Genomic DNA, 21985 nt, shown 5'->3' on the forward strand with positions numbered 1-21985 from the left:
GGAACCAGGAACCTATGGGAGTTTTCTGCTTCCTCCCAGTGGGACTTCTCTGGCTTGGTGGATGCAACTATTAGGTCCGCGTTTTCAGTAGATAAAATATCCTTTAATTCGTCCGAGTTGGACCATTTGTTTAAGAGTATTTTCAAGATTTTAAAAATTATGAGTTTCTTGGACTGAACGATCGGAGTCCTCGCTATGAAAATAGAGGATTGCCCTACTCTTCAGGAAGACCTGGCTTCGGACTGCCTTGGGGTTTTGTCATGTGCCGACAAATCAGTTCGGGATGGTTGCAATGAGCTGGCCTCTCTCTTTGCTTTCGAGACTCTCAATAAAAGGCACTTTGGTGTTCTTTTGTTTCGAAAGGAGTCGCTTCGCCTCATAAGTCCGCACTTATGTTTGCTCCTCTCAACAAGGATCATCTGTTTCTCGAAGAAATAGTGGCCAAGATTCTGTCTGCACTGGAAAAGAAGTCTACTTATGACTTGCTTGCCCAGTCTTCTAAGCGGGTTAAACCCTCGACTGTGACGACTACCGCCTCGGAATCACCCTTTCGAGGGGGTAGGTTTAGACCGTGCGTCAGGCCTCGATTGAATTTACGACACCCAACCAAGTCGTCGACCAAACCCGACACGAAATCATCCAAGTGATTTTTCAATCCTTCATGCTCCAATAGGGGGCAGATTGAGCCTTTTTTGGGAGGAATGGAGTTGCAGAGGGGCAGAGCCCTGGACACCAAATTCAATATGTTAACGACTCTTTCAATGTTGGAATCCCATTGTCAAGGGGACTGGATGGTATCCCTGGATATGCAAGATGCATATTTCCATATTCTGATTCATCAGAACTCCAGGAAATATCTTCGATTTGTGTTCATGGGCAAGATCTGCCTGTTTCGAGCTCTTTGCTTCGGCCTCTCGACAGCACCGCAAGTATTTACGCGAGCATTGACTCCTCTGGGAAAGTGGTTACACCTGGTCAAGTTACGCTGATCCCTCGATTTGTTCAAGGGAAAATGAACGTATTGGCGGACGGACTAAGTCGCCTTCTTCAAGTACTGCCGTTAGAATGGATATGTGGCGCGCAGGACCAAATTGGCGTGCACGACCAACTGGGTGCGCACGAACAACAAGGCGCGCGCAATCAGTTGAAGTGCACGATCAATTCTTATGTCAGAGTTTTTCGAACTCTCGTTGCGCGAAGTGTTCATGAGTGCACAAGATTTTTACGCTTATGACAGAGTTTTCGAACTCTCCCGTGAATTGTTCGTGCGCGCCCATCTTCATCTAGAGTTTTCTACTATGATGACAGAGGAATGCCTGCTGCCTAATGGCTTACGAATCTCTACAGATAACTATGACACAGTTCCTTTGGGTCCTGGTCACGTAACACGATTCCTGAAAATTCCGTCAGGAATAAGCGACAGAGTGCTTGCGGGTTCTCGGCACAACATTTCTTAAGGTCGTGAGAAAGGTATTCACAAATAGATTCTGAACCCCTAGGTTCTCGTCAGAATCTCTCGGTTTTCCGCAATCCAGAGGTTTCTGAAAACACTATGGTCGACCTCTCCCCCTCTTCGGGATGGGCCTTCCAAAGGTGTGACTTGTTACGTCACTCTACACTCCCAGCTGATTGCTATATCAGCTAGTCTGTTTTCGCCAGCACCGATCCTTTCGTTTTCGAACGATCCACTGTCATTTTGCCTCCACCTTCCCACTTCGAGTGGTTTGGTTAGCAGACGGAAATGAGCGAGGAATAAAAATTCTTTATATTCCAATTCATTTCCCTGGCAGGCCTTGCCTGATTTAGACGGTAACAGCTTTCAAGAAAACCTGAAGACTTACCTCTTTGGAAAGTGTTATAATAGTGATCTGAAAACTATTAAGCCTGAATACAAATGCTAGCGAATAACTGATAAAGATACAGAGCGAAATATAAACTGAAAAGAAATTATTTTCACACATCAAGGCCCGCCTGAACAGACTGTGTCTGATGGAAGGCGAGAAATAAACCCCTAAAATAAAATTAAAAGTAAGTAGTTTTTCTCATTAGCGAGAAAGCGTTCGATGGCAACCCCTTCGGGTAAGCGGTCGATGGCAATTATGTCTGGCATTCTTGAAGCAAACTCCCACATTCGAGACTTCACCCTTTTCGGGAGACTCGTTCCTGAGAAGTGTTTACAGAACTTCAATGGGGGTTGTTTTAAAATCCATGAAGGACGTAGGTCGTCCTGGAGCATACGCTCTAGCCAAGACAGAACCGTGAGGTTATTTTCTTAAACTCGGTTATTCCGTTTGATGGAAGTAGCCTCCCTCGTCATTGTACCCTGGGTATAACGCCTTGCTTTTTACACGATAGGCTTCCGAGACATTTTATTCAATCCTTACAGGGTTATTGTTTCGAACAATTAGTCCCGAAGGAACGTTGCTAACTGACTTTAAAAGAACGATAGCAACAGCGTGGGCAACGTTTCATTACGTTTACGAACGTTTTCAAGCTCCGCCAACAGGTAACCAGACATCCGTTTTCTGCGTAATGAACACTGGCTAGCCCCTCACATATAGAGGAGGGGTAAACCAAAGGTGGAATAATCGCCTCTTTAACTGCATATATTGTTTGAGAACATGTTCGCTTTCTTTCAAGAAAATATTAGTTAATCAACGATCAAAATTCTTTCGGCATAATGTTGCAATTCATCGCACATACATTATTTGCGCAACTTTTCTAATCTGTGGCCACGAAAATTTTTTCTCAAAAACCTGACAAACTTGATAGGCCAGGAAGAAGAAGGTCTCTTATGTCCCGTGCGAGCATTAAGATATCTCCGCAGAACAGTGTATTCTGAGATTTGATTGTAGAAACACATTCTCTAGCTAACGACGCAGTGTTTCCTTTATTGAAAGTGAAAGCGCACGAAGTTCGAGCGGTAGCGACTTCTCTCGCTTTTCGACACAACTAGTCGCTATCCTACAAAGTACCTTTTGGGAGGGCTAAACATATGTTTGCTACGCATTATTTGAAAGAAATTGTAAGTGTTTGAAGATTATATTTCTCGTTCCGCATTTGGTAGCTGGCATGGTGTTGGGAGGAATGACATAGGGGATTGCTACCTCTGTTAGCCTATAATTTGCCTTGTACCAAGGTTGGCGAGTGAAAGGGAAGTCTGGGGGTACAATGTACCTGGAGTACTCACCAATCTTTTTAGTGACATTCAGCCTCGTACCACCTTCCCTTCTCGTACATCTCATAACCTTACTCTTACCCACATTAACTCTCAACTTCCTTCTCTCACATACCCTTCCAAATTCTGTCACTAATCGGCCAAGCTTCTCTCCCGCGTCTGCAACCAGTACAGTATCATCCGCAAACAACAACTGATTTACCTCCCATTTATGGTCATTCTCGTCTACCAGTTTCAATCCATGTCCAAGCACTCGAGTATTCACCTCTCTCACCACTCCATCAACATACAAGTTAAACAACCACGGCGACATAACACATCCCTGTCTCAGTCCCACTCTCACCGGAAACCAATCGCTCACTTCATTTCCTATTCTAACACATGCTTTACTATCTTTATAGAAAATTTTCACTGCTTGCAACAACCTTCCACCAATTCCATATGACCTCATCACATTCCACATTGCTTCCCTATCAACTCTACCGTATGCTTTCTCCAGATCCATAAATGCAACATACACCTCCTTACCTTGGTCATAGCTGGAATAAAACTTCTCATGTTTTGGATCTTTTCCACCTATCTCTTTTTCTGATTCCAAGAAAAATTTAGTTAAATTATTGTTCTTTTCTTCTTTACTTTCTTCCATGTCATCATGTAGCTGGGAGTACCTATTTTGTATTGCTAAACTAAACTCATCAGATTTTTCTCTTAATGCAGGAGTGTTTTTTTTTTTTCTTAAAAATTCCAGCATAATTTTTTCTACGGACCGTCTTACGCTAAGGATGTCCGTGGGCGAGTCGTAGCAACGTTGAAAGTTGTCAATGTAGAAGCTTGTTTTAAGCTGAGACAAGAATACTCGTTTGAGCATCCAGATGGTGTTGGATTGTCTGGTTGAGCAAATATGGGCTTGAGGTGGCACCAAATAGGACCACTTTGAAGCGGTATGCAACAACTTCCGTTATACTGGAGTCCTTAAAGAAAAGAAACTGACAGTAATCACGGTGTTCCTGAGCGATATCTATCCGCAGGAAAGCCTTAGAGATGTCTGCCGCCAAACCAGATGTCTTTTCCGTAAACCTGAGGATCATGGACTGAATTTCTGAGGCCAAGTTTGGGCGTGTGTACTAAGATTCATTCAGAGACCTTAAATTCAGTCCCGATTTGGCTAAGGCACTGAATATTTATATGTATCGGTGGGGAGGTGGAATTTTTGAAGGCAGGATGATATGGCAGGTAGTGCATTTGTCCATCATTATGAGGTTCTACCTCAACTGGCTCGTTGAAAACCTCCTTTATGTACTCGTCAAGGATGGCCTGGTATTAGGTGAATAACCAAGGGTCCTTAGATTTTTTAATGGACATCAGCTGGGCAAAAGCCCTACCAAAATTGATCTGGTCGGCGATCGCTCATGAAGGGTAGTTCCACCGTGTATCTCCCGTTTGCTTACCATGTAGCATGCTTGAAGAGATCAACGACCTGTGCCTCAAGATGGCTGAAGGGTTCATTGCTTATGCCCACAGCATCGAGTTTCCAAATATTCTCGATGGGGGCTCCACTCCCAGAGGGTCTGTTACGCTGATGCGGTTCAGTGTTAGTGACAGGCTATCAACCTCCGGGGGCTCTGTCCCTTCCTGTGACTAATCTGACAGCTCTCCCCAAATCACGTATCCATTTGGTGTACTGACCAAGTTGACATTCTTGATGTTGTGAGTGCACTTGAGGAGTTGGGGAAGGTAATCGGCTCCGAGGATGATCTCTTTGCCAATCGCATTGTCATCTGGCTGCCTGTCTGCGAGACATAGACCACTAGCTTCTAGAGTGCGAACTGCATGGGTATATCCAGGTATCCTTACGTTCTTGCCCTTGTTCGGGTTGACGATGGCAACGGCCTTATGCTTGCGGCGACCAACTGTCATATTGAGCTGTACCAAGACTGAACATTGAGGTGGTTTGTCCATGTTGAACGAGTTGAGTCGGAACACGATATTTCCGACAGGAGCAAGGTTCAATGACCTTACTACATTGGGATCCACAAATGTGCGTTGGGCACCGCAATCCAGGAAAACTAGTGGAGTGTTCAAGTTTTCCATTAACTAGATCGCCAGTGAAGGTGGGTAGAACGGCAGGGTTTATTTCGTTCGCCTGATTTCTTGGTTCAGTCCCACTCCAGGCTATATGTTTCAGTTGAACAGTAGTTGGGTGTGCTCTGGGAACACCAAGTTGGTAACTCAGTCAAAATGTTGGGGCAGAGAGCCACTTCGTGACCACGTTTGCAGTTTTGGCATGAAACATAAGCGGTGCACTGACAGGCAACGTGTCGTCAAAAGTCATTTAGGCTTAGTTGGTTTTGCCGCATCAATCGACTATTTGAATCGGGGAACCGGGGGCATTTTGTGAATGAATGACCGTCGTGGTCACAGAAACAAAAATTAATCCAAACAGCGTTATCTGCTAGTGGGGGAGCTCTGGCAGGCTCCGGTGCATGCTTCTGAGTGGGTTTTGCTGGGTTGTGGGTTGGTATGAATGGTGTCTTAGGCTTAAGAGCACCACTGGTTGTTCTAGGGAAGGGCTTATCCATTTTCATAGTTTAATTGCGAATTACTTCAGTGTTACAATGTTTAACAGGAAACCGATCTTTGCTTGGCTACATCACAGTTTGGCTAGCTCCTTCGTGCGTGCATGCTTGTATTGTCCGCCCTTTAACTCTTGCAAGGACACGGTGGTGCTATTGTAACGGCGATAAAGTGTCTCCAAGAGAGCAGGGTTTAGCTTACTCTGGATGACATGCTCCAACAGATCTTCGGACGTGGGGGCTTTAGTCACTTGGACGTATTCTTCCTCAGCATTGTTTCACTCCATCCGAAATCATCTGAGGTCAAGGCCATCGTCTGGCGGGGGACTCATACTAAAGAGCTTCTTACGCAGCATATAACGGTCAGGATCAAGGAACTCGTACTCCTGGACGAGGTTAGCATTTGTCCTTCCATACAGTCCCTCTGTCAAGATCCTGTTTCCAGCAAGATGGCGGGCCGGACCTTAAAGGCTGCTTAAAAGGATCTTGTACTTGTCCTCTGTGAAATATTTGGGAGACTCATGGATGATTTGATGGAATAGGCTGCACCAACCCGTCCAACGTTCCCTACGACCTTCAAAGATTGGGGGATCAGGCTCGAAGGCAACGGACATGTAAACAGCATGCGGGTTTGCGCCAGACGTTTGATTCTGGGGTGGGTCGCCAGTCGACTTATGAAACACAAAGCTACTGAAGACCTTTCAATTTGTTTGGCACAGTCAGCCAGCATGGGGTAATTCGCCATAACGACCAGATGTTTATAATGAGATTGCCAAAACTGTTTGTATTCATCAAGTCTGTCCCTGATCCCTCCGATGTGAATGCTAAAGTGAACCAAACCGGGGAACATTATGTGTGAAAGATCGACTGAACCTAGGCTATGGAGGGCCAAATCTGAGTCCTCACATAGAAATTTGAAATACTGTAGATCTCCTGTTGCTCAGGCCATGTGTTAAGTTCCTCCAAGCTGAGAGCTTCAGACTGAGGTTATGGAGGGTTACCAAGATTTAAGAATTGGAAAGACATTTTGAATGAAACCCGTGGATGTGAGTAGTTTGCAAAATCAAAGTTAAATGAATTCCCAAGATTCCTGGGTACGTCTGAGAAATGGAAACACTCCCTACGCAAAAGGTTTGGGAAATTTGCGCTAATATGTGTGTACAAGAAATGATCAATTGGATGAGTTAATCCACAATGAGAAAATGTGGTAAATGGCAATTTACAACCATACAGTATAGGCTAACACACAAAGATGATAAAGTAAATAAACAAAATTTAGTCGCAAAAACTACTCAGTGTGACTAGTAGCACATGAAAATTACAAAGTTACTGATGTTAAAAAAAATAAGACTGCAAATATAAACAACAAAGGCTAACATACAGGCAGTCCACTATTACGCAATTACGGGTGCACGGGATAGGCACCAAACAATTCAAAACGGTCACTGTACTCTGAGGCAACAACTATGAACATCGCTCGCGCAGAGGCTAAACTTGAAATTACTTCACGCAGAGGATACCTAAATCTCCCTCATAAAGAGGACATTACATAAAAGCTTTCCTGACACAGGTTAAACGCAAACTTCCTCAGGAAAAGGACAGAAGTACAAAATTACGCACAGGCTGAGAGAAAAATTAGGGATGCACTTGTTAAGTGGTAATCACAAGTAAAATAAGATATGCCACACATGGGTGAAACAAACTTTAACAAAATTTTAAATGTCTACATGAAATTGTAGACTTAGCAAAATCGCGCTAAAAGTTTTGTGACCAAGGACACGGGGTTAAGCTTACAAGAGCTGTTAGTAAGAAAATTACAGCACTTGCACAAAGGATGGTAAACCGAGGTACAAAAATTATGGAAAAAGTAAAATGTCCAAGTAAGTCGAACAGAGCAAAATGACAAGTGCTCGTGCGGAGCAGTAGACAATGAAGTCTGAACAATATTGTGGAAAAATTAATATTATAGTCAAGAAAAAATAAAAGTTTTTTTTCTTCATTATATTGAGTTTGTAGTAGAATATTAAGCCGTTATATTTTGGTCCTTCAACCTTGTCTAATTACATTTACTTTTTTTTGCAGCACGCCCTAGTCCCTGTTTAACCAATTCTATATATCTGATCGCAAGCTTGGGCTTCTAGTTGTGGATTCCAGTGCATGTCTAGTAAAAACAGATGATTTGCACCTATCAAATTCAGGCCTACACCACCAGCTCCTAAGAATAGCAACATAACTTTTGGTCCCTTTGGATTTGCGTTAAGTCTTCAACAATAGCTTCATGTAATGTATCATTGTTGATCTTGAGAACTGGAATATGCTATCGTATACTTTCCGTTCTTTTTTCGTCGAACTAAGGGCATGTTGAACAATCTTCTCTGGCAGTTCAACCAACTTTTTTCCTGTTTGTTGATCAATCTGGTCTTTAGTTCTCCGCAACATGAGGGCTTTCACAATTAGTGATAACCTCTAAATTCCTTGAGCACTGTAATTTGACACTTGTGGAGTTTCCAACAGGTATAATCCTCAAAGGGTTTTGCCCGTAGAAACCTGATGAGGGAGTACAAGTCCGTTTCCTTGTTCTGAACAGGCTTTCCAGTCAGAACCCATCTGTGACCACCTCGTAATGTGGCGGGATGTTGCAAGGACAACCCCCACACCCTAGAATCACACTTACTGACAATGGTCTCCTCAACACATACTTTCCCCTTACGTTATCTAAAACTGGACTCTTAGACAAAAGGACACAAAAAACAAAACATAACCTTAAAACTATATATTTCTTACAAACTATAATAAATCCAACCAAAATCAATAGCATCAAAAACTTTACACTAAATATACTATAAATACCATTCAAATAAACGCAAAAAAAAAAACCTAACAAACTTAAATTACACTGCACACCAACCCCAAAAATAAATATATATATGAATTATATTGTATAAATATTATTATGGGACACCAACACTGTCGCCACACCCAAGCCGGACTGTCTTTACGGCACACTAACACAACTCTGTGTTTAACAGTTTACTGGGTGGCAATTTGCCACAACTACTTCCCTGATTGGGGTCATGGTTAGTATTATCACCACCATCATCATGATCATCAACAGCAATCTGGATTTGATTCGGTCCGGGTCATCAACAATTGTACAAATCAGAGTGGTCGTATCAAATTCCTTATTACAAGCCAATTCGTCAACAATCAATTAATCCACTTTCAAAAATCGCTCTCCAAAGGAGGAATCACGGCTCAGAAAATCAATGAACACGTCCAATGCTGGTAAGAAAAAATATATAAATAGTTATCCAGCACTCACACAACTGCCTTAAGCTGCAGTCAAATAAAAAAAGCATTCGCTCCGAAACATTCACCACTGTCGTAACCTAACTAAAAACATAAACAAACAATCTCATTTGTACCAACAGTCTTTCCCACTACAAACAATCATTCGCTAAATACCACTTGTTCTTCGGCGCGCACCGCGGACACACAAACACACATACACACACACAAACACACGCGCGATTTAGCAAAACTAAAGCAAATGAAATTCTCTCTCTCTCTCTCTCTCTCTCTCTCTCTCTCTCTCTCTCTCTCTCTCTCTCTCTCTCGATTTGGCAAAAGAAAAAATTAAAATACAGCAAAAATAAATCCTCCACAGTAATAAACAGGCAGCTTGTGATGTTTTACTCTCGTGATTTTGAATCTGATGTGCTTCATCGAGAACTATTCTCGTCCACCCAACTTGGAACAATTGCCCTTGATGCTTGGCCTGGATCTCTGGGACTTCATCTTTATTGGTCTTCTCATAATTCTTGCCAGATGGAAAAGCTTCCCTCATCACAAGCTGGTAAGTAGTTATGACAATATCAAAATGTGCCAGGGTATGAACACTGTATTCTCTATTTGTACCATAATATACAAGAACCTTCAGCAACCCTTTACTGACACGTTTCTTGATCTCCCCATGCCACTGTCCTATAACTGATGCAGGACAAACTACCAAATTCCCATTGGAAGGTACTAGTTTTTTTCTGAGGGGAAGAGCAACATTATTTGTCTTTGAAGCCATTTCTCTTCATCTGTGTTCTTTTCTTTTATCGCCTTCCTGGCTAGAATCATTTGGGCTAATAAAATCCAGCGATATTTTTTCATGACTAGCAAGTTCTTGGTGCTTTAGGACCAATGATATCATTGTCAATGTCTTGCCAAGACCCATATCATGAGCAAGTATACCACCAGGCGGAAGCTGACTCTTACGCCAAAGCAACCAAGCCAAGGCTTTTCTTTGGTGGGGCATTAATGAAACTAAAAGCCCATCTGGCTCTTCCTCTTCAACTTTATCGATATCAGGAGTTTTTTTTCTAAAGCATCATGAAGATCAACTTTATCGATATCAGGAGTTTTTTTTCTAAAGCATCATGAAGATCTGGCACAGTTTCTGCAGTCGCTGATCATCTCTCGCTCACGGTTAGAAAAAAATCTTCCCTCCATAGTTGCAGGCACCATAATCCATTGCAATGTCGTACATGGCATTCATGGTTCTAGGTAATTTCACTCCCACTATATGAAAAAAAGTTCTGGTAGGTCTCTCCGGCGTCAATGACCTTAGATGTCAGGATGCCTATAAACTTTAAATCAATCAATCTGGTAGGTCTCAATTTTGTGATTATCAGCATTTAACACCTCAAAAATAAAAAGAAATAAATTATAAATAGAATTAAATAAAACAAAATAGAAAAATTATCATTTACCCTCTCAAAAAAAATATACGGTAGTAAAAACGGATTTTGAGCGAAGCGAAAAATCTATTTTTGGGTGAAAGAGCCATGTCGTCCTGATGGAAGTTCCTTCATTAGTAGCTTCCTAAGTTATATGCGACTACAGTGATATATCCCAGAGAATTTACCGAAGGTATTCAGAATTCTAACTCTTGGAGCGAGTATCCCTTAAATTTCTCCAAGGGATATCGCGTAAGGACGTATCTTGACACATCTCATAGCTATTTACACCCCGAATAGCCTTTCACTTCGAGAGGGAAAATAGCAAGAGAAATAAGAGTCGTTAAAGAGGTAAAACAACTCGACTCTCCTAACGTACTGTAAATAGTTCGGCCAATCGCCACCGTACGGCGCCACAAACCATTCTTTCGTTTGTAGACTTAAACTATCGCTATATGGAGACTATCTCTACCTCTTTGTAATGTGTTTTTCCACTCTTCAAGGTTTACATCTTACCTCTGGTTATTACTTTAATGGAAATATACAGTCACCATGCCTTATGTTTTTAACACTAACCAGGCAGGAAAGAAACTTGCGGATGACATGAATTATATATATGAGAAACAAACAAAATGCCGAAGGATCCAAGACTTACTAGAAATGTGAAATCAAGCTTGTGGAATTATTGCCAGGAATGAACCCCGTAACTATCATGATGGATTTTGAAAGAGCACATATTAATAGCTTCAAATCTCTTTTTTTTTAGTGTTTCCGTTTCATGCTGTCTTTTTCATTTATCTCCAAATGTTTACAGAAAAGTGTGCGAAATTGGCTTCAAAGAGAGAAGTACCATCGTGATGAGTTCAGCATTAAAATAAGATGGTTTCCATTGGTAGCATTTCTTCCTCTTATAACTGGTAATGTGGCGGGATGTTGCAAGGACAACCCCCACACCCTTGAATCACTCTAACTTACAATAGTCTCCTCAACACAAACTTTCCCCTTACGTTATCAGCAGCGGGACTCTTGGACAAAAGGACATAAAAACAATCCATAACCTTAATACTATATTCCTTAAAACTAAAATACTTAACACAAAAACCCATCCACAATCAAATAAACCCCTCAAAATCAATAAAGCTTAAAACTAAATACTAACAAAACATAAACTTAGATTCACCATAGCCCTAACTTCAAAACACAAAAACATATATATTGTGTGTGTTCACTAACACTCCGCAAGATGAGTCACAAAAAATGAACACTCAAGAAAGGATTCACTTGGCCAACTGTCTTATTTGGCACAACACCACTCTATGAGAAACAGAAGTGTCTATTAATTTGCCACAATGGCCTTAACTCTTCGGGTCATAGGGGTCATCATCATCATCATAATTATCATTAACAGCAATTGAAACAAATTCCTTCAACCAGGCTGGATCGTAACGGCATCGATATCATCCAAGATCTACAGAGCAATCCAATCAGGTCCTTAAATACAATCCAGGTCATCAACAATTTATCAGCATTCAAAACTCAATTTTATCTCTCCAAAGGAGTAAGTCTCACTAAGGAGGAATTACGGCCTGCTAAGTAAAAAAGAAACCCTCTTACGAGCACTCCTAGCTAACTACACTATCGCACTATAATCAAAGATAAATAATAAACTGTTTCTATCTTTCACAATCATGACAAGCAAATGTAAACAAAACTGTACTTACTCTTGAAGTAAACAAAACACTTTCAACTGGTTGAAATTATCAACACAACATCGTGTTCAAAATAGAAATGAATTTCTACCTCATACTTGGGATCAAACATTGGCCCCTTCTAATGAAAGGTCAGGTCGAAACCAACCATGCCACGAGAGACCATTGCATCAAATCTTGAAAGGGCTGCCGGATCGAAGGGAGCCTCCGGGGTCGTAGGTTTCAGGCCGGCTTTGCTCTCGACCCAAGAGCGGAAGAAGCAGCTGCGGCTGAGTCTTTGGGGACTCTGGAAGACGAAGTCTTAACTGGTTTGGTGATTTGGAAGACCTGTGAGTCTTTGATAGGGGCTGGCGGGTAGCTTTAACTTTAGGGACAACAGGACGTGGCTTGACATCAGCCCCGTGTTTCCCTGAGAAACCCCTAAAAGGAAGAGACACAGGGTCTCTTTGCCCTGACACTCCGGGCGAACTGGCCGACCCAGATCTAAAGAGTCGCTAAGGTAGAAGTCTTAGAAGACTGCGAGCTCTGAAAGAGAGTATATCATTACTAATAAACTGCGAGCTCTGAAAGAGAGTATATCATTACTAATAAACAAGGTAACTTCGTTGGGAATGTAAAATAAATAGATCGAGAATAAATGTTTAAATCGATCAATCACAAAGGAAATAAAATGAAAATCCCAAAAGATTTTATCCGAAGTTAAAATTATAGATAGTAACGACAGGGGCACCTACAGAGTATCCCATAGTAGGGTAGTAACCCAAAAGATCCGGGTGCTCCGAATTCTTAAAATGGACCGGTATGAAACCGGGACAAAAGGCTATGAACAAAATTTCAGACCGGTATAGTAACCGGGGAAAAAACTTTTCATGAATTAACTGACATTGTTAAAGTAATTCCATAAAAAGTTAAGATTATCAATGAAATAATATTGTCATAGAAAGAATTATACTATCCCGTCACTACTGGGGAAGTATAGAATAAAATAAAGATACATGAGTATCCCATAGTAGGTCAGTAACCTAAAAAGATGCGGATGCTCCGAATTCTTAAATTAGACCGATATGAAACCGGGACAAAAGGCTATGAACAAAATTTTCGGACCGGTATAGTAACCGGGGAAAACTTATCATAAATTAACTGACTTTGTTAAAACAATTCCGTAATAAGTTAAGGTTATCAATGAAATAATATTGTCATAGTGAGAAATATACCATCCCGTCGCTACTTGGGAAGTATAGAATAAAATAAAGATACATGAGTATCCCATAATAGGTTAGTAACCTAAAAAGATCCGGGTGTTCCGAACTCTTAAAATAGACCGATATGAAACCGGGACAAAAGGCTATGAACAAACTCTAGGACCGGTATAGTAACCGGGGAAAAACTTATCATGAATAAACTGACATTGTTAAAGCAATTCCGTAATAAGTTAAGGTTATCAATGAAATAATATTGTCATAGTGAGGAATATACTATCCCGTCCCTACCGGGGAGGTATATAATAAAAAAGGGTTTATAATAACATGCTACCTTATAATAACATGCTCCCTGTTAAACAATTCCGTAATTAGATATGATCGTTCAATGAAATAATATTGTCATAGTAGGAGATATACTATCCCGTCGTTACTGGGGAAGTATAGGATAAAAAAGTTATAATAACAACTATGAGAGACCCCGGGGGTCGTAACATGCCTACCGTGGTAGGGGGAGTCTAAAGGAGAGGGAGGAAGGGGTTCAATGACTCCCCGCCAGCCACAAGAACCCAAACGAACACCGAAAATAAATAATATAACAACAAATATCGGCTCTTCCGTGATACCCCACGAACAAAATTTCTACGTTATAGTAGAAACTAAAATAATACAGTACATAACGAAACATACCCAATACACAACCGAGTTCCCCCCCGCCGACCAATGGCCAATCAGAGTGGCGGGGAAAAAAGGCTATGAAAAGGCATGAGAATGAATGTACTAGACTAAAACCCCCGTGGATGTTCTCGGTACCAACTAGTGACTCATAAGGAATCCCAGGAAGGGATGGTGAGAGGGGGGGGGGGGGTGGAGGAGGTGGTGGCAAGGCTGAGGTACAAGAGGACTCGATCCGTAATGCCAAACCGCTCACACAACGTTGAGAGACGAGAGGAATCCCTGAATTGGGGATAATGGGGGGGGGGGGGAGGAGGCAACGAGAACTAACCAATGAGGGGGCAGGAGGTGATCACGTGGACATGAGGGAGGACAGGAGTACCAACTTGACCGATGGAACCACGTAAGTAAAACGGAATGATCATAACCGGAACGAGCAATAAAATAGTATAAAAACGGATTTTGAGTGAAGCGAAAAATCTATTTTTGGGTGAGATGGCCATGACGTCCTAATGGAAGGTTCCTTTAGTAGCTTCCGAAGGGTATATATGTCTACAGTGATATTCCCAGAGAATCAAACCAAAGGTTTCACAGAATTCTAACTTCTGGCGCGAGTACCTTTAAGATTACTCTCAAGGGTATCGTATATCATCAGGGGACGTATTCTTGACACGCCACGTGGCAATCTGCACCCCGAATAGCCTTTACGCCTCTAGGCTCTAGGAGGAAAACGTGGCAGAATAGAAGGGTAACCGCAACAAAGATTACCCTGGTTCCCTTACTACAATCGTATCAAAACCGTGCCAACTCCCTCTGGCGGTCATTCCTTGTAGCGTTGAGCAAGGTGCTACAGATACAGTAGATCAGGGTGGGGGAAACCGTGAAGATCTTTTCATAGAAAAGAAGGGTGGGTCAATTAGGACGTCATGGCCATCTCACCCAAAAATAGGGGCTCAAGCCATGACGTCCTAATGGAAGCATACCAGAGAATTAATGTATCTGTGGTTTTGTGTTAGTGCCTTAACCTTGGGGCAATATTTCCACGGCCAAAAGGGCCAATTGAGACAAATGACGTTATCGTTATCCGTCATCATCACTAAGCATAACAATGTTAGTGTTTCCTGCCCCCTGCAGGGAAGTGTCATTTTTAGACGTAGGAAAAGGGCCTCAAGGTAGCATATATTTTATGAACAAACATAAGTATACACTGAGAATACAAACGGTCTCAAGGATTGTATGTATTACGGATCCAATATCAGTGTCCCCATCCATTGATTGTAAGCATACAATGATATGAGAAATACTTATATGAGTAAGTTAAGGAACTCTGGTATTTTAAAACAATACATGCAATTGTTGGGCGAATTAGGACGCAACTGCATTTTAATAAACATTTATTCCTAATAAATGACTACATGCTAAATGAATGTAGCATGATAAGGAAATTATACGAGACATACACAGAAATTAATGTTCCCCTTTTTGAAAGGGGGAAATGATGAGTGCCACTCTCAAACTGAAGAAAAGCTCTTTTAACAAGACTTTTCTTTATAATTTCTGTACATGAAATAGTCTAACAACACTGTGTACTATGTACACACGGCACTAGTGGTATCCGTATAATTTCACACCTGAGATTCTGAACAGATTTAGTGTTACCTTGGCAACACTTATTCAAAGGGAGGTCACACAAAAATTGCTGACCCCTTCTCCTTTTAATTGATAGTCCCAATCAATTTACTGTTCATCGAAGAGCTAGATGACAGGGTCCAAATAGCACCTGCCGCCACCACATAATGCTTCAATCCATAGATTTGCTTAGTATAGTGTCTGTAAGACGCATTGGACAACCTCCGATCAGAGGTGAACGAAGAGGCTGAAGTTCACACACTGAAAGGTTCAGTGATAAAGCAACTTTCCTCGGATCTTTTATCTGCAGGAGTACTGTCAGGAGCCGCTCCGCAAAAAAGGTAGGTGAGCTTCGCCCTCAGTTGTAGGGATAGTTTGATCCAAAGTTTTCTCCTGTAAAGAGCTGTTCCTCCTGAAGTCTGAAGTTCTATGAAGATAGACCTTAGACGCTCTAGCAGACCTAGAGAGACATCTTCCTTCAGAGGGCAGATTCTCCAGGAGCCCCACCTCTTAGTAGGTAGGACGTCTTTAATGAGAAAGGTTAGATCAGAAAGAGATGCAGATCTCCCACTTAATGTGGCCCTCAGGATAGGGCCTCTATTTCACTAACTCTAGTTCCAGAGGCTGTAGCGAACCGAAAAAATAACCTTTTAGGTTAGATGGTTGAGGGAACAATCCTCATTGTTCACAGGTGAGGCATAATGTAGGACCTTGTCCAAAGACCATTAGACGGGCTTTAGTGGCGTTGAGGGCCTAAGCCTGCACATGTTATCGGAAATTTATTAAAGATTCCAATCGTTAGATCCATTTAAAGGGCATATAGAAGAGGTCTAGTCGGGGCTGACTTGCACAGAGATAATGGTCCATAGTATTCAAGGATACACTGCCTCTTTCCTCAAAGGCCAACGTGCTGTCGGCCGCCAGACCCTGAATATAGGGGTGGACAGAGAAGGACAGGCAGAAGATTGAGATTGTTTTCGGGCCCTTTTGTTTTACAAAACTATTTACTTTCCCAAGAAGACTCGTATTGTCTTCTCGTTGACTAGACTTGTAATCTTCTAGGAATTCTATTTTGCCTTTAAGATCCCAGTCTTTTTCCTAACCGTTAAGGGCAAGGAATTCGTAAAATGAAGGGATCAGGTGTACTGTAATAAATTGAAGGCAGAAAACTTCTGAACCTCCTGGATAATCCTAGGTGCATAACTAGGACTAGCCTCAGCCTCAGTTCCTTCATTACAGGGAACGGGATGTTCTTGGGCTTTCTGGGAGCCAATAGAGCCCCTCTTCCTTGGAAGGGTCTCAGCATGTAGAGGGCCTTCTGGAGGAAATTTTGATGGGCTGAATAGGAATTCTAAGTCCATCTCTTTTAATGTAGAGACATGATGTCTGTTACCTCCATTAGAGGGTCCTCGTATGGGACTAAATAACGAGATAGTATCTTGATAACGCTCATGATGAAGAGAACGATCTGCAGCTCGGGGACTTGTCCCTTTCTGGGAGGGAATGGGTCTGCGTCCGTGTACCATTCCAACTCTATTGGGTGGAACCCGAGAAGAGCATCCGCTGTCACCTTGCGGATCATATATAAACGAGCTGCTGATAGGCGCCATTCCCTTAAGGAAGGGATGGCTAGCATTCCCTAATGAAATGAGACGTCCCTTATTCTCGACAGTTTCGACGCCTCATTATCGCTTTGATGCCCCAGATCAACCTGAGGAGGTCCGATCTGTGTGGAGAGAGTTTATCCACCCATTACAGGGCTAAAATGGCCTACGGGTCCGTGGCCTTTGGTCGTTGTAGGGTAAGCGGAGAGGGAATGACCATCATTGGTCCTATTAAATCTCTTCGAGCGTTTGATGCGTATCTTCTCCAGCCTCTTAGCGCATCTTATAGTTGTGCACGTAGCACTGGGTCTGTCATCATCGTGAACTGGAGAGAGTTCGAAACTCCTCCCTGTTAGCGTTATGGAATTCTGACTGATTACCATAGTCTCTTGACAGACCTTGCGATCTCCTTTTACATCCCCAGGGGAAAAGGGGGGCGTTAGGGTGACTACAGGTTTCAATGATTTTTTAAAACATTGAAGCCCCTGAGCTGAAGAGAATCGAGATTCTATTATTTGCATCCTCAATGTTCCAGGGCCGGATCATCTCCATGAATGCTCATAGACAGTAATTTCGGGTGCTGCCCACCCCAGCCTGTCGTCCAGGTCCATCGTTGCCTGAACTCTTTCTAGGATTGGTTTCGCTTGACTGTGTCTGCTAATTCCGTAAGGATCCTAGGACTGAAACTAGTCCGACGAGAATCTCGTCCAGGATATATGTTATCTTCTGTAACTTGGATCCTAGGTAAGAGGGGAGGGGGTGACTGACTGGAAGTTGCTGATAGACATCTTCCAGGGCTGGCCAGATTGTCAACACCCCTTACTGAATAGGAGGATTATCATTCTGAACTAGGTGTTCTATTGGAACTTGTTGCGTGGCGCCAAGTCCAGAATGACTCAGAGATTTCTTGAGTCTCTCATGTGAACACTAAACTGCCTTCATGGGAAATCGATGGACTCTACTTTCCTCACCGCTAGTATGCTCCAGAGCTTTAAGGTATGCTCTTCTAGGGGGAATTTGAATATAAGAAGAATTGAGGAAAGGATGGTGGAGGTATTTCCATTTCCATTCTAGTCTCATCTTGGTCAGGCCTTGGACTCCAGTGATCGAAGGTCTGGCGATCCAGGAGGAACTTCCCTCCTACCAGAAGCGTCTGTTTGCTTCGATTGATCCGAAGGTGTATAAATCTGACTGTCTGTGGAACAACGGTCATTGTAACTGTGGGATGCTGTTTAACATCTTAGGGAGAACTAAGAAACCCTTCCGTTCTCCTTTCGGGCCATACCTGACTGTTTGCCTATATCAGCTTTTCAGTGTTTCACTGTAATAGAAGATTCCTTTCTATTGTATAAAGTTTAGGATAAGCACGCTGGAAAAGAGGAGAGACACAGACGTGTAAATCCTTCCAGCCAACTGCTGCGGTCTTCCTAATTATTGATTCTAGGGCATCCCCTTTCAAGAAGAGGCCGATGGAAGATTCTAGTCCATAAGGCTAGAGTAGCGCCCTACATCCGGGGAATTAATAATGAGAGTCGAGAGGCTGATGAAGCATCAGCGTAAGGAAAAAAGGGGGGGGGGGAGTGGATCCCCCAAATCAGGTAGGTCTCAGCAAGGGGTTGTGCTTAGAAGCACAGCGTACTGGAAAACCATTCTATTGTATGGTTATGTATTAAGGATTTCTGTCTGCGATATGGTCCTAAACTGCAGGTGTACAGGGTATTGTATACCCCTATACAACTGGCATGTTACTGTCAAGGCTAGTGCTTGGAGGTAAGTTAACGGGCACAGTACTTCAGTACCGATATGGCTAGCAGGTCTTTGACATATCAGTGACTTCGTCACACCATCCTAGCCAGTATTCAATGTGACTGGGTAGTGGTAAAAACTATGCGCATAGTCAGCGGATCTCTGAACCAGAGGAGACTCCTCGGGCTGTTTGCAGACCGCCGGTAATCGGCGGGCTGTCGATTGAAGGTATACCAACTCAGCTATTGACTGGGTGGTGACCAAGGGCACACACTGCCGGCTCTTGGCGGCGGAGTCAGATGTGACAGTGAAACAATGACTGCTGTCGTTGATTTCACTACAAGGTGTGGCTTGAATGTGGAGTCTCTGCCCGGTGTTTGTCAGTCGGGGGTTCGAGACCCGCTCAGACTCACCAATGCCGTTAGTGTCTGCAACCTCAACTTGAGAGGCAGGGTTGGGGGGTGGGGTTTAGACCTTAAAAACCTTAAAAGGAGCACTAAATCGGCATTTTTAGTATTGAGGAAGTGAATTTTTCGGTCCAATTCCCGTAGAGTTTTCACATTTTACGAGTTCGCAGTTGAACCGCATTTAAAAGATAACTTTCGAAACGAAACCAACCACAGTTCGACAGCTCTAGGCTGCCGTTTTGTAGATTGGGGATTTTGGAAATAATATTGCTGGGGGAACCTACATATATTATGTCCATGAAAATACTCATCTTTATAACTGCAGAAGACTGCAGTGCATCATCTGGTGTCCCTCCTGTAAGGAAGGGAGAACAGAAAGGAGTATTCACTTGATTATCGCATCGATAAGCAATTTGCAAAATTGTCTTTTGACAAAATAGCTTAGGACAGAAAGCTAAAAGAGATAGTGGGAGACACATACCCGTGTATCCTGTTACTTCTCCACAGTCTTAAGGAAATTCCTCCAACCGGGGAATTCCCTTAAGAAAAGGGGGCTCGAACACCTAGGTGTAAGGAAGTGTACATGCACAGTCCCCTTCTATGCTTAACGCTGTGAGGTAAGGAGGATTGATACACAATCAGAGTATCGAAGGAATGTCATTCTTTCGAAATAGGAGCGGTAACAGCAGAAGCTCGCATCCAAGATATGTTGATTGGAAATTAAAAGACATATATTTGTGTATCCCAACCCATCTATTCGCTGCAACCTCCCTTACAATATTAAATCAGGAAGTTTCCTGAACAGGAAAACTCGGGGATAAGGGCTCTCCCCTTTAGGGGTTAGAGGCGTCACACCAACGGCCCTTTACGAAATTTAATATTGCAGGGTAAATAGAAACTGATTTCAAATCAGAATATTGATGAATTATTATTCCATCAATATAGAATTGGGTCCAGCAAATATCTAGACAGGGACACCCAATATATATTGGAAATAACTACTAGTATAATTTATGTTAGTTATCCATCTGCCGTATTTACTATACCGCAAATATACTGACTACCTGTATAGACCTATATTGTAGTTCAGCCAGCAGAAAGTAAAAGACATATACTTATGCATCCCAACCAATCTATTTGCTGTGACCTCCCGTACAATATTAAATCAGGGAGTTTCTTGATCAGGGAAACTCAGGGATAAGGGCTCTCCCCTATAGGGGTTAGAGGTCACACCACCAGCCCTTTACGAAATTCAATATTGCAGGGTAAATGGAAACTGATTTTAAATCAGAATATTGATGAAATATTAATCCATCAATATAGAATTTGGTTCAGCAAATATCTGGGCAGGGATACCCAAGATATATTGGAAATAACTACTAGTATAATATATACGATAGTTATTCATCTGCTGTATATACTATACTACAATTATACTGATTACCTGTATAGACATATACTGTAGTTCAGCCGGCATATTGCCGGATTAGCTAGCTATTGTGGAGCATCTAGCAAGCTAGAAAGAGAGAGAGAGAGAAAGCATGGAGTGAAGGCTATCTATTACTGTATATTTATACAGTAATAAAAGATGTAAAAGTCTAATTTTACTGTTTTTCTCCGAAAAGAAGGTTCACTTCCATTTAGCCACAGTACTATTGCCGGCTTACTACTGTAGGCCAGCCTCCGGCAGCACAAGTACAGTCGGCATGCTACCTACTGAGTCAGTATCTATCTGTGCCGGTCTACTGCCGGCCAGAACAATACGCCGACAACAGAAACTCTGGCTAGCAGTTCAAGGGAGAACTGGAGAACCTTGCTGACAAAAGGGGCCTCCCATCCACAGCCGCCAAAGCCGCTGGAAGCCGGCAGTCGGCAGTCGCCGACAGCTGGCGGCTGAGGAGGGGGGGGGGGGTCTGGGCGGCTCCGGCAACCCACCTGCAAGGGTAAGGTTCCAGGACTCCAGCACAGGAAAGACAGTGGCTCGGCCATCGTAAAAGAACAGAGAGGGGAGGGGAAAGGGTCCTATATGAGGTATAGGAGGGACCGGCAATGTTGCCGGATCTACACACCTTGAAGAGAAACTGTTTCAGTACCGGCACGACCACAAGCGGCAGGAGAATCATTTATTCTCCAGCTTAGGAGGTGCTAATACAGTTAAGGGGACGGCAGCTCATGCCTTCCTCTCAACAAGGGAGAAACAGAGTTCCAATGTCGGCGCCATCCTAGGCCACAAGAGTATACGACTCTATAGCCTAGGGTCGGCGAGCATAGGACTAGTCTACTAGACCACAGGGAGAAGGTGGCGGTAACATTCGACCACTTCAGGTGTAGTCTAGGGAGGGCTAGCCTCCTATGCCGGTAGTTCCGACGGCAAGGGAATGCAATCACCCCGCCGACCGACTGCCGACAAAGACTAAATACTCTGAGGTTCTGATCGAATCCCAAAACTTGCCAACGGCCGTTAAGGGATGAGACAAAACTCTAGGCTAGTCATGCCTGAATTCGAAATTCAAGTCCGACGCAGAGAGTTGTAGCCTA

General features: G+C 42.8%; 1 protein-coding gene across 1 annotated transcript in view; it reads left to right on the forward strand.

Annotated features, from left to right (window-relative positions):
* LOC137623044 (histone-lysine N-methyltransferase PRDM9-like) overlaps nucleotides 1-21985 on the forward strand; it is a 212706-nt gene that overhangs the window by 67927 nt on the left and 122794 nt on the right. The gene's annotated exons all lie outside the window — the stretch shown is intronic.

This window comes from Palaemon carinicauda, chromosome 30 (genome assembly GCF_036898095.1).
Source record: "Palaemon carinicauda isolate YSFRI2023 chromosome 30, ASM3689809v2, whole genome shotgun sequence".
NCBI lineage: Eukaryota > Metazoa > Arthropoda > Malacostraca > Decapoda > Palaemonidae > Palaemon > Palaemon carinicauda.